The sequence below is a fragment of the Lampetra planeri genome, chromosome 19 (assembly GCF_965212315.1).
Source record: "Lampetra planeri chromosome 19, kcLamPlan1.2.h2, whole genome shotgun sequence".
Lineage (NCBI taxonomy): Eukaryota > Metazoa > Chordata > Hyperoartia > Petromyzontiformes > Petromyzontidae > Lampetra > Lampetra planeri.
The window spans coordinates 5,249,396-5,261,740 of NC_136125.1; the positions used below are offsets into that span (position 1 = coordinate 5,249,396).

At 54.3% G+C, this 12,345-nt stretch overlaps 1 protein-coding gene across 2 annotated transcripts in view; it reads left to right on the plus strand.

Annotated features, from left to right (window-relative positions):
• Nucleotides 1–582: 582 nt before the first annotated feature.
• The window catches only part of LOC144723994 (uncharacterized), a 55,431-nt gene continuing 43,668 nt past the window's right edge, over nucleotides 583–12,345 (plus strand). Inside the window, exons 1-2 of one of the 2 annotated variants that reach the window (XM_078602811.1) lie at nucleotides 583–722; nucleotides 6,073–6,172. The gene's annotated coding sequence lies outside the window, so the exon portion shown is untranslated. Of the gene's footprint in view, nucleotides 723–6,072; nucleotides 6,173–9,848; nucleotides 10,048–12,345 lie in introns of those variants that run through there. The other variant, XM_078602812.1, reaches the window with a different exon arrangement.

A 12,345-nucleotide genomic window follows, 5' to 3' on the forward strand; every position in this document is an offset into this window, starting at 1 on the left:
CTGGATCCGAAAGCCAACAACCACCAATTTTGGCAACTCACATAGTACCTGCGATCCAGCACCATGAACCTTGTACCCAGCACCTTAAAACCTCGCTCCGCACCATGGACTCTGCGCCCCCATACCTTGTAGACCCCACACCACCCAGGACGCCTCCCTCACCCACACACCTCACCCATCACTTTGAACACCTCGCCCATCATCCTTGGTCCAGAACTTACACCGCATCCAGCAGCGCCTTGGCACCAGCGCCTTGGAACCAGCGCCTTGGAACCAGCGCCTTGGAACCAGCGCCTCGGGAGTCAGCACCCCGCACCCACCGCACCCTGCCAAAAAACCTGCCACCCATCTCGGCAGGGCGCTGTCCATTCCAAGAAGCGGGGCGTGTGCGTGCCAGCGGGGGGGGAGCCAGCACCAACCTCCCCCCATCGCCTTGCCCCCCCCTCCCTCCCTCCCTCCCTCCCTCCCCTATCACCCATCCCCCTCATCCCCTTCGCGGATCGGGGTGCGGGCTGCGTGGGAGGAGACCCCGTGACGCCGGCACCGCCCGGGCCGCCATGGCGCGCGGTGCCCCGGGGAGGGCGGGTTGAGAGGGCGGGTTTCGAGGGCGGGCTGGCCGCTTGTGACGACCGCCTGGGGCTTTCCGACGTCGTCTCCTCGACTCATCCATCCTCGAGCCGCTCTCCTCGCCGTCTCTCGGCTCCTCTCTCAGCTGGTTACAGGTAAGGGCCCCCCCCCCGTCCGCGCTTTCACGCCACCAACGCTGCCAGCCCCCCCCCCCCCGCTGTTACCTGCACGGAGATCTCCCTGCATCGCCCACCGCCAATGGAGGAGCCATGGGTAGCGAGACCCGCCCCGGCTCCCCCCCCCCGTGGATGCGAGGAGGAATGGACGGAGGGTGGCAGTGAGGGGATCGAACCGAGGATGTGTTTAGGTCCGAGACGGGAGGCGGCGGGCAGGTGTGCGATGTGGGTGTTTCCGTACAGGTGTGTGTTGGGGTAACATCGGCGCGTGATTACCTGTGTCGGTAGACCTCGTACGGGTGTGACTTTAGATCCGGGCCCATACAGGTGTGACTTTACCTTGGCAGGCATTAAGGGTGAGCTTATCTGGATCTCGCACCGATGTGTTCTTATCTGGGCTCAGCACAGGTGTGTGTGTTCCTGTAGACGATACAGGTGCGTGCTTACTTGACCCCAGTAGAGGTGTGTTTTACTTACAGGTCTTTACCTAGGCGCAGTAGAGGCGGACCTGTACAGGTGTGTTTTCATGCGCACATACAGGTGCGAGTTTGCTTGAAAAGTAGAGGTGTGTTTTTATCCGAGTTCCATACTAATGTGGCATTAACGCGGCTCCATAGAGGCGTGTATTTACGGAGAGCTCCGTACAGGTGCGTGTGTAGCTGGACTCCTACAGGTGTGTGTCTTTACCTGAGCACCATACAGGTGTCGCGTTAGCTGCGCTCAGTACGTGTGTGTGCTTTCTGGGGCTCCTTACAGTCGTATTTTAGTTGCGGGTGTCTGCTTACTGGGCCATACAGGCGTGTGTTTGTATGGGTGAAACTCAGGTGTGTGTTAGTATGGGGCAGACTCAGGTGTGTGTTAGTATGGGTGAAACTCAGGTGTGTGTTAGTATGGGTGAAACTCAGGTGTGTGTTAGTATGGGTCAGGTGTGTGTTAGTATGGGTCACACTCAGGTGTGTGTTAGTATGGGTCAGGTGTGTGTTAATATGGGTGAAACTTAGGTGTGTGTTAGTATGGGTCAGGGGTGTGTTAGTATGGGTCATACCCAAGTGTGTGTTAGTATGGATCTACTCAGGTGTATTAGTATGGGTCTACTCAGGTGTGTGTTGGTATGGGTGAAACTCAGGTGTGTGTTAGTATGGGTGAAACTCAGGTGTGTGTTAGTATGGGTCTACTCAGGGGTGTGTTTGTATGGGTGAAACTCAGGTGTGTGTTAGTATGGGTCTACTCAGGTGTGTGTTAGTATGGGTGAAACTCAGGTGTGTGTTAGTATGGGTCTACTCAGGGGTGTGTTTGTATGGGTCAGGTGTGTGTTAGTATGGGTCGTGCTCAGGAGTGTGTTAGTATGGATCATTCTCAAGTGTGTGTTAGTATGGGTCTACTCAGATGTGTGTTAGTATGGGTGAAACTCAGGTGTGTGTTAGTATGGGTCAGACTCAGGTGTGTGTTAGTATGGGTCAGACTCAGGTGTGTGTTAGTATGGGTGACACTCAGGTGTGTGTTAGTATGGGTGAAACTCAGGTGTGTGTTAGTATGGGTCAGGTGTGTGTTAGTATGGGTCGTGCTCAGGGGTGTGTTAGTATGGGTCAGGGGTGTGTTAGTATGGGTCAGGGGTGTGTTAGTATGGGTCAGGGGTGTGTTAGTATGGGTCAGGTGTGTGTTAGTATGGGTGAGGTGTGTGTTAGTATGGGTCATACCCAAGTGTATGTTAGTATGGGTCAGGGGTGTGTTAGTATGGGTGAAACTCAAGTGTGTGTTAGTATGGGTGAAACTCAGGTGTGTGTTAGTATGGGTCAGGTGTGTGTTAGTATGGGTCGTGCTCAGGTGTGTGTTAGTATGGTTCATTGTCAGGTGTGTGTTAGTATGGGTGAAACTTAGGGGTGTGTTAGTATGTGTCATACCCAAGTGTGTGTTAGTATGGATCTACTCAGGTGTGTGTTAGTATGGGTCGTGCTCAGGTGTGTGTTAGTATGGGTCAGGTGTGTGTTAGTATGGGTGAAAATCAGGTGTGTGTTAGTATGGGTCACACTCAGATGTGTGTTAGTATGGGTCTACTCAGGTGTCTGTTAGTATGGGTGAAACTCAGGTGTGTGTCAGTATGGGTCAGGTGTGTGTTAGTATGGGTCACACTCAGGTGTGTGTTAGTATGGGTCTACTCAGGTGTCTGTTAGTATGGGTGAAACTCAGGTGTGTGTTAGTATGGGTCATACCCAGGTGTGTGTTAGTATGGGTGAAACTCAGGTGTGTGTTAGTATGGGTCAGGTGTGTGTTAGTATGGGTCTACTCAGGTGTGTGTTAGTATGGGTTAGGTGTGTGTTAGTATGGGTCATACCCAGTTGTGTGTTAGTATGGGTCATACCCAGGTGTGTGTTAGTATGGGTGAAACTCAGGTGTGTGTTAGTATGGGTCAGGGGTGTGTTAGTATGGGTGAAACTCAGGTGTGTGTTAGTATGGGTCAGGTGTGTATTAGTATGGGTGAAACTTAGGTGTGTGTTAGTATCGGTCAGGTGTGTGTTAGTATGGGTCATACCCAGGTGTGTGTTAGTATGGATGAAACTCAGGTGTGTGTTAGTATGGGTCATACCCAGGTGTGTGTTAGTATGGATGAAACTCAGGTGTGTGTTAGTATGGGTGAAACTCAGGTGTGTGTTAGTATGGGTGAAACTCAGGTGTGTGTTAGTATGGGTCATGTTCAGGTGTGTGTTAGTATGGGTCATGTTCAGGTATGTGTTAGTATGGGTCATACTCAGGTGCGTGTTAGTATGGGTTATAGTCCAGGTGTGTGTTTATTTGTACCAAGGTGTGAGTCCATGTGACCCCCACACTAGAGTTGACTTTGCTGGCTCTGTACAGGTGTGTGTTTACCTGGCTACCATACAGGTAATGTGTGTGCGCTTGCCAAGTCAGCACTGCGCTATAAACCCAGCGACCCGAGTTTGACTCTCGCTCATGACCAATCATAGTGGTGAATGTAGGAACTGGTGCTTGGCCACCCCTTGGTCGACTCAGCCGTAAAATAATATTTGGCGCGGTATGAAAACATTAGCACTGAGGAGACAAAGGGGCCGTCCATAAATGACGTCACGCACCTAGGGGGGGTGGGGTCAGACATTTATGACGATGTGTGACGATGGGGGGTGGGGTTGATTAATGTGATGTCACATCAAAATGCGCAACTTTAAATAAATATAGACAACACGTTCTACTTAATTAAATAGACTTTTTCATGAATGTTTTCTCCTACAACATCAAAGTAGCGCCACATTAAATACGCACTACAATGACAACAGTTTAAATCGATTTTGGGGGGGGGGTGGGGGGCAGAGCTTTGTGACGTCATATTTGAGGGGGGGGGGGGGGTCTGACTTTTTGTGACGCCGTGTGACGAACGAGGGGGGGGGGGGGTCAAAAATCATTCAAAGGCAGCGGGACGTGGTGTTGGCCACCCACCACCACCCCCTCGTGTGCCGTACCTTCCTTCATAGGTGCTCGCTAACAACACCTGCCCCAAAAGTCTGGTGAGGGCTATACGGGTGAATATTTGCGTTATTGCCTTGGCCAGGTAAGGACGGGTATTGCGTGTTTGCATACGTGGGCCTCCGTACAGGTGCGCATTTCCTATCCGCCGTGTCGAGGTGCGGCGCGTTAAGAGGGTGGAGAGAGCTCCACATTCGAAGCTTCACTGCTCTTTCTCGTTCAGCATTGGTCTTCTCCAATTTCCTCCCCTTTTGCAGGGTATGGATATTGTTAAGCCAGCAGGGTATGGATCACGTCTGACGATGAAGCTGAAAGACATTTCTTATGCAAGTAGCAGGCAGCTCTATGCCCTGATAATTCACTATTCACCTCCCACCGACGCACCGCCATTTATGTGCACATGTATTTGTGCGTTGAACTTAATAGGGAGTAGCGTGTGCAGCCCTTTGTCCACCGCCTGATGAAGGGCTGCCCCCATGCCGTATCGGTGACGTGCGTTGTTTGACCATTGCGTCGTCACGCTCGGCTCGTGTCTGTTGCCAGTGACGTTCGCCGCGACCTGGGATTGAACCCTGTTCGCTGGGCTTACAGCGCAATGTGCTAACCGCCATCACCGCTTCCTCGACGCATTAATAAAATAACATTCACGTTGCACAGCTCATTGGCATCCAACAGCCTTCATCCAGCAACAAAAAAAAACACGTAATCGAGTCTCAAGATTGGCCAATATCAACCGAGGAAAAAACCCAGAACACCCAGAGAAAACCCGCACGTGCAAGGTGATAACATTGAAAGCTCCACACAGATCGACGTAAGAATCCATTGCTCTACCACCGTCTCCTGGCCACCTCGCAGCAATATTTCTGCAACACCTGGCAATCCCCAGGTAGGCATCGGCCGTCAAAGCACGAAGCAGGCACAAACCCGCTTAGCTTCTGAGATCCGACGAGACCGGGTGCGTTCCCGGTGATTTCGCCAGAGGCGTGTGTGGCCACCACTGTGTGCATTAATATTCGGTAATGAGTCTTTGCCCCTAAAAAAAAACAACTAATTGATCAAATGACAACAATGGTCACCATCATGTCATTCTACATGAGAGAAAAGTGTTGCTGGCTGGATTCCTGGCTGGATTCCTGGCAGACCCGCGTGCGTGGTGGCGACGTCACAGCGCGAATCTGCGCGATGTGACGTCACCCGCACCCCCGCAGCCTCGAGTCGGGTTCGTGTGTGCTGATGTCTCGTCCCCAACTCCCTCCCTCCCTCACCTCCGATCCGTCCACCCTGATCCATTACCCCCTCCACCCCGGCCGTGTGTCCCGCGCAAAATCCGTGGGAATACGCCATCATGTTATCGCACCTCCGATTGGCGTGGTTGGCTACGTACGGTGCGAAAAAGGTTCAACATATATGCATATATATTTAAAAAATCGCTCATTGGCTGGGGAGGAAACGTCGCACGGACACGTCCAAAGTACACGCGGACTGCTAGGAAATAAAAAAATAATTCCATTGACTTAGATAAATAAATAAAAGATTGTTGTCATATTTTATCACGTTTTCGACCGGTTCCCTATTTCTATAACATGCAAAGCACGTACTGATACGGGTCGTTTGTATCATGCCCTATGAAGCCACGATTGTAACCGTGACCTGTACCGCGCAGGACACCCGTGAAATAGAGGCTAGGAGCTCATTGGGGCCTTGCTGCCGAAATAAATAAAATCCAAACCTGCGCAGGAAAGCCTCGCAAACGACTCGGGGTGTTCGACAAATGCGGAGAGGCTCGTGTGGGGCTTGTGGGCGTGCGATTGCCGCCGTGTGTGTTTTAACGGTGGCGGCGTCTCGTCCCCAGGTGCTCGTGCTCGGCGCCTCCTCCTCCTGCTCCTCCTGCTCCTCCTGCTCCTAGCCGCGTGTGGCTGCGACTCGGCGTTGTGGAGTGAACGCGGCCGCAGGTCAGTGCGCGGCTCTCTTGGGCCAACGTCTCGCTGCCTCGCGGTGGGGCTGGGACAGAAGCAGCAAACCTTCTGCACCTCCCGCCGACACGCACGCCGCCATCGTCGCTGTCGTTGTCGTCATCATCGTTGTCGTCACGATCAGCCCCTCTCGTCGCCTACCTTCACCTGAACCTCATGAGCATCATCAGCCCCTTGCCTCATCAACCAAATTCCCATCATCATGATCATTTGGACTGTCACCCAGCACCCTGCATCACTGCCGCTGCCCACATTGTCATCAGAATCATCAGCATTCTCCTCTGGACCTCACCTCCAAATCGTTGATCCATCACCCCTACCATCAGTCACCCTCACCATCAACAACAGCAACCGCCGTTTGCCATTAAGTGGCAGCTATGTCACCATGGCACTTGTGCCAAACTAGGTGCACCTTGAGGCCACGTGAAGTGTTGAAGGCTCGCTGCTAGCAGCAAGTCACAGGACAGGCCCAGGGGCCATGGCTTGACCGAGATGATTGGCAATTGTCCCACATGCGCTCCCTACTGTGCCACCTTGCTGTATATTAGCCGCCCGGTGCTCTGCCCGTTGTTGTGAGCTTCACTTCTCTGCCCTCCACTTTTGTTGGAGGGCGACTGCCTCAAACTGCCCAGTAGAGTGCTTCACAAGCCTCCTCCATGGTGAGAACACCCTCGCCATCACCCCTCCATCACCCCTCCATCACCCTCGCCATCACCCCTCCATCACCCTCGCCATCACCCCTCCATCACCCTCGCCATAACAATCACTATCACCCAAACCTTACTGGCAAGTGGAGCTGTTGGGCTTGGTGCTTGTGGTTGGGGTTTGGATTAATGCGGAGGAGGAGGAGGCGGAGGAATATCTGAGTGACGATTTAGCAGAAACATTTCTCCACTAGTTTCAATGTCGCTGTTTGTAAATTCAAGTTTAGTGACTCACTGGCGGTGCTGGTGCGTGCGTGCGTGCATGCGTGAGTATGTATGTGCGCGCTGCACTGTACGTTGGGGCGCGTGTGTGTGGTGTCCCCGTCCCCGCTGCGGGAGCCCCAGGTGGTGGCAGGGGTGGGGTCACGTTTTGCAAAATTCCCCGAGTAAGGTGTGGCTTCTGCAGGACCGGTGCCAGAGCAGGCTTTGCTTTGCGGTGTTATTTTGAGAACGCAGCTACTCGGAGCCAATTAAACGACCGCTGCCGGCACGGAGCGTGAAGCGATTTGGGCAGAACGTCGACGCGGGTTTGACGTCGGATTCGGCCTCGCAAAGTCCCAAGCCACCGCTGTGGAGTCGGAGGAGTGTTATTGGTCAGAACTTGGTCAATACATTGGCACGTACAAAATAATACGTTTGTAAACGTGACGTTACGACCTGCCCGCCAGATCTTCATTGATCAAATGCAATATTTCGTGCGATGCAACTGGAGGGCGCAAAGTTACCCGTGTATATATATTTTTTTGTACGAAACGCGAGAGCGTGAACGTGCCCGTCGCTCGTTGCGCTCTCGTCCACGCCGTCACGGCGGCAGTCGCGTCGTGAACCGGCTCGGTTCGTCCTCGCCGCCGATGTTTGCCGTGGCCGGGAACCAAAACTCACGTGGCACTGACGGCCGCACCTCCGCTCCACCACAATTCGCGATTACGGAACTAAAACAAACATCCCCACGTTTGCGTTTGGGGCCGGGCCACGCGGTGGGTTTCATGCCGAAATTCTCATCTTTAAACCCTCCGTCACCCAACAAGATTCAGCATTTACATAGGGGAGCGGCTGTTCGGCTTGAACTTGCGACCGGGTCACTCGGAAACGCGCACAATCCCGTCAGACCTCGCAAGCTACCGGCATCAGATTATTCATACTGGAGGAATGAGCTCTCAAGCTTCTAAGCGGGGTTGAGCCTGGCTAGCGCTTGCGTGCGTGACCACCGCCACGCGCAATCACCTTGTCGTGGGGCATGTGAGGCTACCTGGTGGACAGCGGAGGGCAGCAAGGTTAATCGCTGTACTGTACTTCTATGCTCCCGCATCTCTGCTCTATCCCTTCACCAACTCGCACTGACTAGCACGGTGCAGTATTGTAGAACAATCACCCCTTTCCCCACGACCCGAATGGTGTGTGGGAAGGCACTCATCCAGCAGTGGAGTGACACAGAACTGTACGTGTACATGTACAGTGCTGGCTGGAATGTGTGTCACTGTGGTGTCTATGGCTGTGTTGGTAATATGACACCGCCGTTGTTATTATTATTATTGCACATGTTAACCCTTCACGAGATCCTCACTGAGTCTCGACTCTTTTTCAAGAGGGTCTTGCCAAATTTTCGTCGTGGGAGGGGGGGAGGGTGCAATGCTGCTGCTGTGTTTAAACCCAAATTGAGTCATTTGCAGTGTGAGTTTTCAGCAATGAGGATGTTTTGGCAAAAACCAGTTGCGTTGTGGATATCAGGGGGAGAACGTACAAAACTTCACGCAGAAAGGTGGCCCGGGTCGGGAATCGAACCCAGGCGCGTCTTGCTGCAAGGCACGAGCATTGCCACTGGCGCAACCACTCTGCCGCCCTGAACCCGCACCGACCCCTTGCAATGCGTCGCCATGCCGACCGCGGCTCGCGAGCCCTGGACCTGTCAGGAGGTGCTTCTCTCTGCGTGCGTACTGGAGCTTCCCTCCGCAATACATTCGGAAATGTTTACTGCTGCGCCCGTGCGTGCCGCTGGTGGCTGGCATGCCCGATGCGGTCCCTTCATGACCCATAGGTTACTGTACACGTTCGGTTTTGTCGCGGCGTAACGTGCGGTGAGGTTGCGGGCTGAAGCCGCGAGGCCTCCCAGAGCTGCGGGGTGGCGACGAGGCACGGGTACAGCAATGGATTATTGAATGTATCTGTGCGGAGATTTTGTCTCCTACTCCGTCCGGTTTGCTCCGACGTGTAGCCAGACTCACGGATGAATTGGCTAGAAACGCCGATGTCACAGGAGCCTCCTGCAAAAGAGCCTCAAGATGTTTTCCTGGGTAATTGAAGGTGCACCGTCATTTTTGGGATGGGGTGGTGAGCGCGATGCACTGGATCTGGCGAGCTCGGTTCAATTCCTTACCGCGGCTCACACCAGTGGCGATTACGTGAGCCGGTCCCCGGGACCAGCGCGCACGAACGAGCGCGCTGACGTGTGGTGAAGCAAGCCCAGAGACCAACACCAAAGTGCCGCCCTCTCCTTCGTAGACCGGAACGGATCTCGGAGGCAGCTCCACGATATCCACTTTTCGCGGGCCGCTCTCTCAACAAGAAGGCTCGCCGCTTCTGCGCGAGAGAACGGAACGGAGTCCTCATCTGGTGACGCGATGGCGACAGCGCCATCGGCGGTTCAGGAGAGGGTTCGAGCAGCCGCTGAGATTGAGCAGAGGCTCGCGAGGCGGTGCGGCACAGCGCGGCGGCCAGCGATGCCCTCGTCTCCCCGTCCTGGGTCGTGTCCCAGCACACTGGACGGCGCCCGCTGGGCTGAAAGTGCCACGGTCTCTTGGCAGTCCCTCCGCCGCTGTCGCCACGCACTGTGAGGAACTCGACAGGAAACCGATCGCGCGACTGTGGACGCGAGATTAGCTCGGGTGGGGGGGGGGCTAAGGAAAAAAACGAGAAGTCACACGGAGAGAGAGGAATCTAAACAGCCGCCCGCTCACTGCCTACACGTATGAACCCACACTCGGTCACACGCACACTCACTCCATCGCAGGCACGCTCCATCGCACGCTCGCTCACTCGCACACTCGCTCCATCGCACGTTCGCTCACTCGCACGTTCGCTCACTCGCACGCGAACGCAAGGGCATCGGTCGCTGACTGTCGCGTGTCCTGCGACGCTGCCTGCTGCACACAGGTGTGGGTGTGTGCTTGTGTGTGTGCGCGCATGTGTACACAGGTGTGAGCTATTGCAAATACAAGGGGCAGCAGAAAGACCTGAGCGGCGGGCAAAGCTCTGTCGTGCCGCGTTAGGAGAGGCATCGCCGCCTTGTAAACCTGTGTCAATACCGTGCTGTGTGTGTGCGTGTGCGATTACTGTGCGTGTTGTGATGTGCAATATGCGGAGGGGGAGAGGCGGTGGTTTGCGGCCTTATGCGATGAGTCCGGTGAGAGCCGAGTTCCGATCTCTGGCCACGGATAACGTCGGAAGCGAGCCGTCTCCGAACCGATCCGAGTACCGCGTCTTCATCTCGCCGCGGTGACGAGATGTTAACTACCTCGCTTAGTATACAGGAGGTCGTGGGTTCGATCCCGACCCTGACGCCTACATATTTGGAGTTTGCATGTCCCTCTCCCCGTGGTCGTGTGGATTTTTCTCCGGGTCCTCCGGTTTTTCCTTCCACATTTAGAATCAACGTGCGTTTAGAGTTTGGCTGCTACAAATTTCCAAATGAGACGCCACTTTGTTGGGCTATAATTTGTGGCCAGGTTGCTTCTAAAAAAGAGCTATATAGCTCAGTGTGGGGCTTAACTGGTAAAATAAAAATAGTTTAATTGTTTTAGTTTCATAGTTTCACCAACCCGCAGAGACCGCTGTGGTGAAGAATGGTCAAACACCTACAATGACTGAAAGGTGTGGGGAGGCCTTCATCCAGCAGTAGATTTATAATAAAAGGCTATACGTGTAGAGTATGAATATGGTGGTGCATGGCAACCCTGACTTAATCCTCGGCTCTCAGTATTTCAGAACCAGAATATTTATTTACACTGGAGGAATCCGATGAGCTATGAAGTTCTTGTTCACAGATGGCCAGTAAGAGAAGATGGCATTTAGAAGACGGAATCTTTGTTGTGATTATATGGAGCCGTGAAACAAGGGTGCGTCTGCGTTTGTATTCGTAAGGAACACGGGTACATGTTTACGTACTTAGCCCCCGTGGCACTCCACTGCTGGATGGGTTCCTCCCCAACGGCGCGCGGGTCGTGGTGGTGGCTATTCGACCGTACGTCGTCGCCACGCTGCTCAGTGCGGAGTCGCAAAGGCTCGGCACGTCGAGGGCGTGGGCATAGAAGTGCGTTACAACGGTGGATTTGCTGCGCTGCCATTACAGCGAAATGATCGCTGCGATGCAGGGGAGAGTCCCTTGTCCACTGCGTTGTACGAAACAAAACAGAGGGCCACGCCACGACCACGGACTGTCTGGGCAAGCATCGTCGAGAGGAATCTTTTCGGGCAATTGTTTCCGGCAATAATCGCCGGCAAACTCTTCTACCATGAGCAACTTGGTACGGCACTGACGGAGAGTGCTGGAGTCGTGTCATCGAGGCGATGGAAAATATTGCGGTGGCGGCTGCTGATGAAGATTGTTTTAAAACGTCCCTAGTTTGTCATGGTGATTAGCGAGCACCCATTTAGGCCAGCATGGTGCAGAATTCACAAAGACAAAGCTGTCCCACTCGTCTATACCAACTGCTGGGGCAAGTGCTGTTAGCGAGCACCTGTAACGGCAGGAACGACGCACAATGGACGGGGTGGTGTGGCCAGCACTACGCCCAGGCCGCCTTTGTCTCTTCAGCACCTTGTGTTACTTTACACATCGCACCAGGTACTAATGTGAGGCTGAGTTGTCCCCAGGGGAGGCCCAAGACTGCATTCGACCATCACTCTCGCTAACTGGCGTTCGCCGTGGCCGGGAATCGAACTCGGGTGATTTGGGCTCGTGGCGCGGTGAGCTCCACGCTGTGCCGCCACTCCCCAGTCGCGCAACATCACAGGAGTAGTGAGAGCTGTGGGGGGGGGGGGGGGGGCGTTGCGTGTACCGCCCTGGTTGCGTGTCGAGAGGCGCCGTGTTTTATTCCGCTCGCACTGCTGGGGTGACCTTTAGCCGGCCGGGGCGTGATGCAGCTCGTCAGGTGCTTCGACGTGACGCGACACAGGGAAGCTACAGTCGAGGTGGCAACGAGAAGTTCAAGATGTCTTACGTTTCGTACCGACTCGCTTTGCGCCGTTGTTCAGAGGAGACCGGCACAAATACAGATCCCTCCTGTACAGCGTGATTGATGTGCAGGCATGACCAAATCGCCCGGAATGCACTCAATCTCGTTGGGTCTCGTCAAATCTCGTTGAGCCAAACCGGAGTCGAGCCTGGATGGTGGTGATCGGACGGGGCGACTGCCCGGGCCTAAACTGGTTGCCGCGGGGCTGTGTTGTGGG